This window comes from Ixodes scapularis, unplaced genomic scaffold, assembly GCF_016920785.2.
Source record: "Ixodes scapularis isolate PalLabHiFi unplaced genomic scaffold, ASM1692078v2 PGA_scaffold4__175_contigs__length_147842914, whole genome shotgun sequence".
Classification (NCBI taxonomy): domain Eukaryota; kingdom Metazoa; phylum Arthropoda; class Arachnida; order Ixodida; family Ixodidae; genus Ixodes; species Ixodes scapularis.
The window spans coordinates 111,634,366-111,644,158 of NW_024609879.1; positions in this window are offsets into that span (position 1 = coordinate 111,634,366).

A 9,793-nucleotide genomic window follows, 5' to 3' on the forward strand; every position below is an offset into this window, starting at 1 on the left:
TTTGGTGTTTGATACGTACTTTAGCAATGTAATAAGTTATATCGCACCGTTATCAAGCCCCTGGTAAAATTTTGTGCCGTCTGTTCGACTATAGGGCGCTTTACGTCGAAATGAAGTTTCGGGGTGTATTATATGGGACAAAAGGGTGTAAAGTGATACCCTTTTTTTTAGAGTGCAGCGATTGGACACGGGTCACTACCCGAATGCTTCTCGAGCTAGCAATTGTCACGAGCCCAAGTCGAGTGCCACGCAATGCTCGGGTCCAATCTATGAACCGCATTCAAATATCGTCACTTGGGTGTACTGCGATCCCCGAGTTACGTCATCAAATTTTGCAAAGGAGAAATTGAATGAAAATAATCGCTTTTTTCCTTGAAATTACACCGCAACAAAGGAGTTTCTTGGCCAGTGGCGTTGCCTGTGAGTATCCTTGAGTCCCAGGTGTGCCGGTAAGCTTGTGTCAAGTGAAAAACATTCCAATTGAATATCGTTGCACAGCTCCTTTAAGTGTGAACGGTGTGTAGGTGGACTGACTCACAACCCAGAAATGGGCGGCGCGTACTCTAGAGGTTGTGGCATAAATCCCGCACTTTTATTTATTTTACGTCATCGAATCTATGTAATTTCCGACATGGAAAGGTGTTTTCTTTTGTTCGTGAGCGCCACAAAAAAGTTGAGTAATCTCAACGATGGCAGTGCTGTACAAATAGTCTCTCCGGTGCGCAACCAGGCGAGTTTCTATAATAACCAACATGAGGGCGTCCCAATTAGTACGAAGAACAATCCAGTTAGCTTGTACTACCCAAGAAGAGCGGGCCACAGTTCGGTCAAAGTTTTAGCCTATAAGGCCTATTCCGTTCCGTGACAGGAATTAAATGCTGGTAACCAATAATTATCGCCCGTAGTCTGCCCCTCGTCCGAAGGACATCTCACGCGCAAAAGCAGAGACAATCTACGCGTTCAGGAACGCCTCGTTTCCCCGAACAACGGCGAATTACTTTCGGAGCCCACGCGAGGCTTTGAGAATTCCCCTACTACAGCGACGCGTAATCAAATCAACGCCGTCGCCGGCGCTACCGCGGCACTGCAGACGGGAGGAAGGAAGAGCCCCGACGAACCTCAGAGATCGCTTGCACGCAATCTCAAGCGCACAAACATACACACGCACACATGCGTACACACACGCCTCCACACACGTGCGCAAACACACATGAGCACACGAACACGCACGGGCAGGCAGAAGACACATGCAGTAACAGACACGCCAAAGACTCGCACATGTAGAGAAAAAAACAGATAGGCACGGGCAATGACATACACGCGAACAGGCACAGTGGCAAACACGCAAACACATGCCCTCGAACACTCACGCACACACATACACACGCGCGCAAGAGCAAGGACACACACATACGGATACAGACATATACACCACAAAGGCACAAACGCATACAAACATACACAAATTCGCTCACTCTCACCCTTAAACGCACGCAAATACACGCACAGGCAGAGACACACACACACACAAACGCACGATGAACGCACGGGCACAGACACACGTACAGACACAGGCGAAACCACAAGCAGGCTGACAAACGGTCGAGCAAATAATGCCGGCGGAATGAAGAGCGAAAGCGCAGTCCCTTTTGCGGGCCGTGGGTGTTGGCTTGCGGGCAGAAAGCTGGATACAAAAGACAAGCTGCGGTTTTATCTTGATTAGGTGGTTGGTGGTACTAATTACGAACCCCGGCCGCGTTCGCCTAATTGTCGACGGCAAGCCGAGATGTAGCGGCGTTCGAGCAGTGAAAAAAAGGAGTCGCCACTTTTGCCGTACTATTCGGAGCGCGAGTTCGTCTGCTTCTTTAGCGGGGGTTGTGGTGACGTCAGAAAAACGCCGAGCTCTGATTGGCTCTGATCGAAGGATAGTGGGTAGAAGACCTCAAAGCAAGCTGCCTTGAGGTCTACCCACTATCCTTCAAGCAGAGCCAATCAGGGCTTGGAGTCTTTCTGATGTCACCACAGCCCCTGCAAAAGGAGCAGACGAACTTGCGCTCCCCATAGCGTGGCAAAGGCGGTGGTAACACAGAATGTAATGTGTTAGTGTGGAGAAACTGTGTACACATGTGAAGACTGGGTGGCGTGAAGCGGCCTCGTGTTGTTCAAAGTAAGCACGCGAGAGCTCTGTAGATGTCTTCTTTAGGGCTGCCATCTTTTGCGGTGGCGGTGTAAATGTGACTTTCTCAGAGGTTGTTGAAGTGTGAGACGAAGTAGAGGGAGGGTGCGGAAAACGGAACAATGCGAGGCGCAAGTTAGTTTGCTTCTTACACAGGTGTTGCAATGATGTCAGTACGCCCAACACGTACTGGTCGATTGAAAAAAAAAAATTTGGTCGGTGCATAGGAGTATCATGCTGCGTAAATTTCAGTAGAACTACGTCTGGGTGGCACAGGAAATGAAAGAGGGAAGGGGGGGGGGGGGGGGGTTAAAGCTACGTGGAGTCACGCTTGAGGGTCGCGTGAACTGCCCGCGCCGCAAAGGACGCGAGCTCGGCCGCTCGGTCGCTGTCCAGAGCGATGAGCGAAGATTGTGGAATCACGGCTGCCGGAGCGGCATCCGTCGCCATTTTGATTAAAGCCCCTCTCTCCTGGCAAAAGTGGCGCCATTCATTATTGTGGAAATGCTCGAAACACGTTCCGCGCGCCACTTCTGGGAAGAACATGGCGTCTGAAATCTAGCTCAGTGCTGCTCTGTGCAGCCATGACCTTCCCAAGGGTTGCACGTTGCACGTGCCTCTTGCATTGACGCACCTTGCACTACTTTTAAAACATTAAGGGTGCTTTAGTCTTATCCACGGTGGTCTTATCAGAGAGGAGCGCGTCGCGTTGAAGCGAGCAAACGAGCAAGTCAACAGAAAAGAAATTGCTGCAAAAACCACTATTGTTGGTTGTCTATGAATTGCGATAGCATTCGTCTAGTTACTCTAGTACAACCTCAAGGACTACGTCTAAGACATCGTCGAGGACGACATCAAAGATGAAGTCCAGAACGACCTTTAGGGAGATCTCGAGGACGACGTCTAGGGGGACGTCTAGGGCGACGTCTAAAGGACCTTTTCGGCGATCTTAAGAACGACCTCTAGGACGACGTCAAGGATAACGTCCCAGAGGATGACGCCGAAGACGACATCCGGGACGACCTCTAGGATGACCTCAATGACGACGTCAAGCACCGAAATGGTCTACGGCGCATACCTACTGCACTTACGAGGCCAAAAAGTCCAAGAAAAATTTGTGTGTGTGTGTGTGGGGGGGGGGGGGGGGTAGCTGAAGAATGCTACCACCTTTAAAAGGAAGCGCGTGCGCGCTACGCGGTTCGCGGCAGCAGGCACGGCGCGTCGTCAGGGAGCGCGGCGATGCAAAAATGCTCAAGACGTGTGGAGACGCCATATTCTGGGAAGAATATGGCGTCTGATATCTAGCTCAGTGCTGCGCTGTGCCGCCATGATCTTCCCAAAGGCTGCACGTTGCACATGTCTTGTGCGTCGACGCACCTTGCGCTACATTCGAAACATGAAGGGGCTTTAAATCGGTCGGCACTCCGGTGTTATCTGTGTCACGTCACCTCCCTGACCAAGTTTTCGGGACATCGATCTCCCAACTTCGCATCCCCTCCCAAGCGCGGAAAAAGACGCAATTCTAGGTAAAAAAAAAAAAAAAACGCATCTCCACGTGGTGAATGATGTTGTTTGGGGCGAAGCTCTGGTGATGCTTGTCTGTGTAGACGCTGAGCCGCAGCATGCCGAGCCTTTCGTTCGTTTTCATCCATGTCACACTGCGGTCAGATGCTCAAATGCTTATATAACCACGTTCCATACCACACATTTTCTTTTTTGACATGAATGAAAATGAACGAAAGACCTGGCATGCTGAGCTTCGCCCTTAAAAAAAAAAAAAAAAAAAAGTCCGGCTCTTCGCTGAGCACCACTAATTTCGAGCTTTCCGCGGAGAATAGACTACTTCCATAAAGCCCTGCATGCAACACGGCGCGCGTTGCACTCTGGGAACTAGTTGGCCAGGGAGGAGGGTGGCATGGTTTCGGTTTCGATCGACACGTCGACAAGAGATTGTTTTCTGGCCCCGAGAGCGTCATTTGTGGTCTCTAAACTAAGCTAAATGGTCATACCTCGAAGCTTTAGCACAATCCAGAGACGTATAGCTTGTCTTAACACATGCTTGTCGTATTTTTGTACTTGAGCCTTCCTGTTAGCGTTCCAATCGAGGTATCTGGACGAGCCAGTGCTGGGAGTCTCGACGCTGCGAAGCTCGGGTGGTCGGGGATCTTGCTTGTGTACGAATCAACAAGCTGTAGCAACCAATAAGTATGCATACATCGAGCTCGCGCCTTTACATTAGTGTTGTTGATCAGGAAGTTTGCTTCGTGCGTTCATAGACGAAATATTACTTTTTGCAATTGCTGTTTTTCTTAATGTGCCTGAGTACGCGAGGTAGAACTCGGAGGTGCCATTGAAAAGCTCAATTTTAACACACTTATCTCTTATCTGTACTGACCCGCAGCACTGCACGAAGTGAAGTCCCGACCCACTTGCATTCCACTAATATTCAACATCGCGTATGCGCATAAAGTTATCCTGCAATCATATAGGCAAATTCGCGCATACAGGCCGTTTTAAGAATGCAAAAGTCGAGCACTTGTGTGAAGAATGTCGCACCGTTCGCCGGTAGTGCGTCAGACGGGCAGACGGGCATATTGGGGTTCATGCATGCCCGTCCGGCTCACGGTGCGACATTCTTCAGACAAGTGCTCGAACGGATTCAAAGCGCATTTGACGGCTGCTAATGGCCATAATATTTGTTGTGTTTGCTTTCTTCCTGCCTGAGTATGCCGAGATAATTTCAGACACACCGTTCACGGCACAGATCTCGGGCGTCAGTAAAAGCTCGTCCAAAAAGGCTTAGCGAGGAGTAGGGGACGCTTGTTAGGGCCTCCGTCGTAGCTAGCCGATCTCACCGTTTGCGAAAAGTTAATCTTTTATTAGCGCAAAATTCTAGTGGGAGATATATGATGACACGAGGAAGACATCATAGTAACTTTTGTGCAGTAGTGAGGTCGCATTCATTGCGTTTCCTTAAAAGTTCATGCGTAAACGCTGGCCTCAACTTTGATACCCTGCGAGGATGCGGCTTGCTTTTCGCCCAATGAAGTAACGAGAAGCGGACATTTGGCAAACAAAATGCGTGTAAGGCTCCAGACGAACAAATTTCAGTTGTAGTTCTCTGGTACTAGACGGGATTACTGACATTGAGCTCAAAGATGCACTCGTGGGGTGAGGTGACTAAGCCACGACTTACTACGTTCGCGTACGCACGCACAATATCCAGTGTTTCGGGAACCAAGGAAAGTGCCCCGGTCTTCGTTTTGTATCGCTCGAGAATGAGTGTATTGTACGTTCGTGAAAAGTCAGATAAACGAAAACGCAAGCAGCGCGTTCGGTCGCGGCGTGATAGCATGAGATGAAGCTGCTCAGTCGAAACCGAAACTGAGTGGCCAACTAGTTCCCAGAGTGCACTGCGTGGTATTTCGCCGCGATGGGGCGCGTCGGTTTTGGAAGAAGTCCATTAGAATATATGTAGGTCCATCTGAGATTGGGTATAATGTTATCTCATCAAAGCGTACACGTTTCAAACATGTAACGCGTCGCTTCGTGCTCCGACGACCAAATCTTGTAAGAACTTCAGGTAAAGCCAGCTGAACTAGATGAACATACAAAGAAAAGACCATACACACCGCTGGACTAACAACTGACTTTCCTTTTTCCTCCTCTTCTAAACTACAAACCCTACACGAGGGAAATATTCTCTTTTGTTCTTTTTCCTTGCTACCTCACCGAATATTTAACTCCCGAGGGAACATTTTCTCTCTCGTGCAGCGCGTATAGGGAGTATTCACTGGCGGCCATAGCTGTGTGCGCAAATGCTTAGCGCGTACTGATGGGGAGCTTCCAAAGTTCTGTTTCAACGTGCATTCCGCACCATCAAGAAGAATGCCGGTCATGGTAGCATATTAATGTGAGCTCGTTCTGAGCATGCACTCTAAACAGCACCCTCAAATATGGCGTCTAGTGAATACTCCCTATATGTTTCATCTAGTTGAGCTAGGCTTACCTGAAGTATGAACCAACTAGCTCAGCTTAAGCCTGTTGCTTGTAAGAACTACTTAGCACGGCGTCTTAGCAATGTGCAAAACTAGTTTCTTTTTTTTTTATCTTAAGGTGACGACGATTATGCCCACCACGTTTCGCTGCGCGTCTCTCCAAAAGTTACGTTAGTTACGTGACAGCCACAACACGGCACTGGATTGGCCGAGAGCGCTCGTAGCGTCCGCTGCATGCGGTTCACCGTAAGATAAAATGCTGTAGCCCACGCAAAAAAAAAAAAAAAAAAAGGAAAGAAAGAAACGCGGAGAGAATGACCGAGTAGGAAGTGGGAAATGGGAGAAAGTTTCGGCCACGTTTCTTCATCGATACGGTTGGATTGGTCAGCAACTCGGTAACGTTCCGGCCCAGCGAGCTTTTCTGCCCCGTTTTATTGCGCCGCGTGGTATGTTTCGTCAGAAAGCTGCGTAATACTCGAGAGAGTTTGGTCGATGAGTTGCGGGACCTTGGGTCACAAGACCACTTTGCCGTCTTCGCTAATCATACAAAATGGCGCCTCCTTTTTTCGTAAGATCCCTAGAGACGCCAACGCGCAGAACTGAACTCACTCGTTATCTGTAGCTCCGAAGCTCGACGGTTAGCAAGAAGAAGTAAACTATAGTGCCTGGGAAGATTAGAACGACAGGTAGAGGTCCTTCAGTCGTTTGCCTTCCTACTGTCAATAACGAGAGCTTCCTACTTTCCGTAACACCTCGACGTCCTGTATGTCCTCGAGAATGGCCGCGTAGCAGAGCATGCTACGGAAGGCAACCTGCGCGTGTGCTGGTGGCCCGACATCGTAAGAACACGAACTTTCGTTCCCATCTTGTCGCTCGCTGACGATAGAAATGTCATTAAGCACCAGACCCTTTTCAAAAACCACATCGCCAGTTTTTGGGCAGGAAGCCCAAAAACTGGAGACAAGATTGGATCTGAGTTTTTGCAAAGGGCGCACACAATAACGTATGTCCAATATGTGCTGTGGCGCCAGGGACGGCGTACACAGCAATGCGATTGACCCGAGTCATTTTGTAGCACCTTTTTGGAGCAGCCAAAAGACCATTATGGAGCAGCAAAAAGTACTTTTTGAAATAAGCACGCACTTAATTTTTATTCGTACCACTGTGAATAATATATCATAAGATTCGTGTTGGCCTATATGAAACTAAAGAAAACATGCATGTTTTGCCTACACACTTCTGTACAACGGCAGGTTCAATTTCATCAAACGCGGTACTAGTTGTCTAGTTGCAGATGGAAGCACCAGGCATGGCAACAAGATGCTGATCGATGAAGGACAGACAGTACGGACTGCTCTGAGTGGTTATTTTAGATACGAAATAAAATGTAAGTCTAATAGTGTATTTCACTAAAGTAATATTATAATAATCCTGCGCACATAAAATGATGTTTCAATCATTCCTAATTTAAATCTCTTAAACATTCTTAATTCAAGCTAAAAAGAAAAACGCTTTGTCATTGATTCAAAAACATTGATGGCATATTGTATATAGAACCTCATAATAACAGAGATCGGCATTTTAACGGTAAGTATGCCTTCTTAAAACAATTTAGCAAAAGTAATTAAGGTTACTCCAACCTTGATTCTAGAGCTTTACCTAATTTAGTTTGAATTTATACTACTGACCGTACCTCGAACGGATAAAACATCTATAAAGGTGACAACTAAACAACGAAGTTCCAATAAAAATAAACCTCTAGGGCTGTTAAAGATATTTTGCTGCGAGTGCCCTCGTTAAATCCCCAATTTCAAAAATATGTAACCAGAACACCGCGGTATATTACAAATAATAGCCTCAGTTTAATTCAAAACTGTTTACTGCAACTAGGAGCTGTTACATTAACACTAACATAGATTTTTTTTTTTTTTATTTGACCCTTGCGTCTGTAACGCTCCGCTCTGGGGCAATGCTCTCCCTTCAGCACTCGCATGCAATGCGGCAAAGCTCAGCGGTTGCCGCTTCACTGCAGTACACAAGACCCCGGGGAGAAGCGCACTCAACAAAAGCTAACTTACACCACGCCAGAGCAAACCAGGAACATCCGAGGTATTTCGAAAATTACCAGTATTGCCAGTGTTTGGCACTGACAGAGGGATCAAATTGGACAGTACGTTATTTGCGGCTGAAATCGAAATTTCCGAAAATTCCCACAAGCCTGCCGTAACGATCCGGACGTGTAGCGGGGCCTGAGCCATTAAATCTTCAGTACTAATAAAGTGATATGAAGATTTGGCACAATGTTGGCGCAAGTTGCTCACATTGGGGCTAAGTGTAGCGGGATGTAGTAGGGTAAGCCCTATGGCGAAGTTTGGCACAAATGTCTCAGCAATCGCACCACAGCGTTTGGCGACCGAACGCTGACCCCGAGGACACTGCTCTCTCGATCCGGCCGAGGAGCAGACAACTCTTCCGTTCGCTCTCATTGGAGGGATACAATGGGGTGAGACAAAAGCAGTTAAACTTTACGTCCGATCACCACCATTCGATAAAGCCAATTAAGCAGCCCCAAAAGTGCCTCCTGGTGGCGCACGTCGCCTTCATCCGTTTGCTATCATGTACTCTACTCCGTTCACCCTTAGGCTGATTCTAGAAGCTCCGCCTTGAGCGCGAGCTCGCTGTGGTTGTAATTAAAGCGAAACGGAGCATACATCCTTTGAGTCTATCCACTACACCATCCAATCAGAGATCGGCACTGTGACGCCACTGTACACACAGTGCAAGAAGTGGACGAGCTCAGCCACCACGCACAAACCGATTTCTTTTCTCTTTTCGTATTCATCTTGATGTTTCTAATATCCGGTCGGTATGTGAGACGAAGCGGTAATTGAGCACGGAAGATCGTTTCTTGAGAACAACCGTGTTTCGCATTTTAAAACTCTTCACGCAAAAGACGTGAAAGAAACACACACACACACACACACACACACACACACACACACACATACACAAACGTACGTAAACAAAGAAAATTATGCTACGACCGTTCGGGGGACGCGCGCGGAATTTGCATTTGAAAGACGAAACAAGGTGAATATAAATTAGGAAGCACAGAGACGACAATGTTCCAGTATCTTATATCACTCTTTTTTTTTTCCTGTGCGCGTCACGCACGTACGAAAAAAACAAGATCGTTAGCTCGAGATGACTCGTGCGCATGCAAGTGTGTCCACTGGGATCAATAATAAACCGTGGGGTGAAGACATTCGGTGTGCGTTGCCCGTGGCCCTAGTCGGACTTGACGATCATTCTGCCGCGACGTGCACCGAAGTTCGACGACGGCCACGATTCAGTCTCGGACATAAAATGTTCACTCCAGTCCCAGTCACGTCCGCGTGCAACGATAACGTGTAGTCCTACACTTGAGTCGGGGACGCTGTGACGACAGCGACACTCGCGTTCTCTCGTACTCCTCGCCGGAACTTCTCCGACCAACCGCCACGATGAGTCGCAGACGTGTTCCACGCGCCATAGCTAAACCACTTCCGCGGAGTGCAGTGATTGGGTCACAGTTTTAAAGGCCGACGTACACTCCGCGCTTTCCACTTTTCCCTACCTC